This window comes from Neodiprion lecontei, chromosome 5, assembly GCF_021901455.1.
Source record: "Neodiprion lecontei isolate iyNeoLeco1 chromosome 5, iyNeoLeco1.1, whole genome shotgun sequence".
Classification (NCBI taxonomy): Eukaryota; Metazoa; Arthropoda; class Insecta; order Hymenoptera; family Diprionidae; genus Neodiprion; species Neodiprion lecontei.
Window position 1 is genome coordinate 16040791 of NC_060264.1, and position 3574 is coordinate 16044364.

The following is a 3574-nucleotide window of genomic DNA, read 5'->3' on the forward strand; positions in this document are numbered from 1 at the left end:
CCAGCCTCCATGTTTACTGGAAAGAATCTTCGGCTTCCGTCAGATTTAGAGAAAGGCACTGTTCCGGCACAAATACAGCTTCAAACAGATTTTGCTTTTGATCTACAACAAGGTTTAGAAGATATTCATAATTTTGCAAGAAATAGAATTTCTGTGGCTTCAGATAAATTGAAAGTGCGTTATGATATGCGAGCTAGGAATTCAAAACTCAATCCTGGAGATGCTGTTTGGTCTTTTCAACCGCGAAAACAGAAAGGGCGATGCGCGAAATTGCAAAGTAACTTGGAAGACCCAAATTTTGTTGTTAACCGGATAAACGATGTCATTTACAGAATCCAGAAAACCACTCACTCCAAGGTAAAGATAGTACATTTAGACCGCCTTGCACTCTTCAAAGAAGAACATCAACTCACTAATGCCCGGAACTTCCAACCAGGTTAGAATTTCTGGCAGTCGCTTTTGATGGATATAATGAACACTATCTAACTTTCAGTTTGTTGTCAATTGGGAAAAGAAGCTTCCTTATGGATGAAAATTAGATGAGTCACGACCGCTAATGATAACCGTTGACGGAAATATCGGTTATGGGAAGACGACGTTCACTAAGAGATTTTTGGCTGATCCTCGGGTCTGTACGTTTTAAGAACCATTAAACGAATATCGGGATGTCGCTGGTATTAACCTTTTAGATTTGATGTATCAAGATCTTGATCAATATTGCTACCAATTTCAAAATTATGTTCAGCTGGTAATGCGAGATAGACAGATAGTCTTCTACTAACCTCCTTATCTGTCAAAGTGATGGAAAGATCGATTGATAGTGGCAATTGTTTGATAGAAGCTCGCCGACGGTTAGGAATTTTCACGACATCGAATCTCATTTATTGATGAGAAATTCCTCTCTTCTCATTCGCTCGTCTGAGTTCAGAGTAGATTTAATTGTTTATCTGCGAGTTTTCCCAGAAACTTCTTTCGCCCGAATCTGATCTCGTTCTCGCGAGGAAGCATCGAGGATTTCCTTAGAATTTCTCAGGGCTATTCATGAAGTTCATGAAGATTGGTTGATAAAACAAAACTTTTCTTCTTTATCGGCTCTCGTCTTGGTTGTTGATGCTGTATCCACAGCGGACCAGGTTTACTCAGATTTCTGTGTCGCAATGTCAATCGGGCACGACTAATTTTTGTTTCCTTCTAAAAGTTTTCTTCTTTTGATTCGTGTTTTGCGTCGGATAGGCTTTGGTTTCTTTTATGATGTGAATAGAGCCATGATTATTTTTTAAGGTCGACAAGCGATTGCTTGATTTTCACATTTTACTAACCCCAACTGTCAGTTTTCATGAGCACCTGTTCAGGTTCCTTGACAAACAGCCGTTTCCTGTCATCTCTTCTTTGTTCCTGAGGATGTTTGGGTGTCGACGATCTTGCACTTTTTCCAGACAGATTCAGATAAGATCGTTTCTTTTCTTTTACTGACACAAACGTCTAAAATCTAAACTATATTTTATTGCTCCAAATTCACCAAGCGAATTTAGAATGATCGACCATCACTCACATTTGTCCTACCAATTTAGAGTGTGCTGCTCCCAGAGGAATCCCGGAACCAGCTCGCCGTTTTCTTTCTCCCTGATCCCGAAGGTTGTGTCGCGAGTCCGACGCCTTCCCTACATATGTAGGGGTCTCCGAACCTCCTTTGGTTGGCCCTCGCTGATGCTTGGTCCTCCAATTCCGGCCCTCCTGTCACTCCCGTCTAGGCTAACCTACCCTTGGTTCCTGCCCTACATAAAACTGTATCAGATTTTTTATGTAGGGTGCTCCCCTGGAAGATTCCCTCCTGAAGGTCCCGTTTGATGTCGACCGCCCTCCGGATTCACACGAAGATGCTCACTTACACACTTTTACACACTCGCTTGCACACTTTACACATAGCCGAATCGAAATAATAAGATGTCGATTCGGTTCAAGCTACAATTGCTTCCGATTGCTCCTCGATTTTTGATCAATAATCCAGCAGTTTTCTTATTTGTTCCCTCAGAATTTCCAAGAAAACTGGGAAAAACGACACATATACGTTGTGTAACGGAGGGTCGGGCACTTCGAACGCATGTATCCGATAAAAAAAATTATAATTTGGCACGGCGGCGAATTGCTCCTCATTGCTCCATGATTACTTGATAATTGTCGACCAGTTTCGTTATTTGCTCCTTCACAGTTTCCGAGAAAACTGGGAAAACCGACGCCCATTCATTCAGCAGCGGAGGTTCGGAGGTCAGCTGATTTGAGCTCGTATCGGTGTGGGAAAATGATAATTCGGCCAAACTTGACTATGCTCGTGATTGTTTCTCGGTGGTTGATGAGCATACGTACGATTTAGCAATTTACTCCTGACTAATTATCGAGTAAACTGGAAAAGACCAAAGCATCTGATTTGTAGGTTATGTCGACGCGCGGCGAATTCGGAATTGCTTCCGCAACAATAAACCGTAATTTTGTTCAAGAGACAATTGCTTCCAATCTCTTCAGGGTTCATTCCCAATCATTTACTAATCAAATCAGTTGCTTTCTTATAGTCTTGAAGAAAAGTACGATAAAATATCGAAATTATTTTCTAGCTTTTGCTGGCCACCGGTGAATTCAAACTAGGATCTGAAATGAAAAAAATTCGATCGCTCAAAGCAACAGTCTGGAGCTACAGTTATGGAGACCATAACTTCTGGCAGCTATCCAGATAGCATTCACCTATCCCCCAATTTTTCACTTTACGCCTTTATGATTCTTTAAAATCTCAAAAAAAAAACCAACGGTACTTATTCCAGAGTTCAGATCCGCAGCGTTGTATTTGAACTCGTGCCCGGTTTAAAAGGATAAGAATCCGAAACAAAGGATAAATTCCACCACTTGCTCTTTAATTACTTCTTATTGCTCCACAATTATTATTCATTGGCTCAGCTATCACTCATTGCTCGTTTTTCACTGCTTGTAATTTACTTTGCAAATGGAGAAAATAAATGGGGACTGTGTTCCGGTAAAGTAATGATCAGCAACTGATAGGCAACACAGAGGATATTTATTTAGCAAAAATAGACTAATTCTGGAATTCTGGAATGTTGAAGAATGCCCGAAATGGCACCGCAAACAATTCTTATTATCAGGCTTTAGTCGTCAAGTTTCGTCCCCTGTAGTTATATATACAATTGCTAACATCAACACAATATTCTCTCAGTTTCACAAAAGTTGGAAATTGTGAGGTTCAGCCTTTAATTGATATCATGTAATCTAGCGCTAAGCGCATACTTTGCTGTATGAAAATTTGTATTATTTGATCTCTTGTTGGGGTTCGACTTTTGTTCCATTTCAAATACTGGCAAAAACTTAATATCAGAACAAGTCAATAGTTGGCCAATTAATTAGTCCCAGAAATCATTATTTGGGGCATTTTCGTGTACCTGTTTTCTTGGAAGAATCAGTCCCAAATTTCTGTATGATTTTCACCTACTATCCATACTGATTCCAAGCACTGCACCTCATATCCTCTACCAGGAAACTGGCCAAAAAAACTGATGAAAAATGGAGAAAA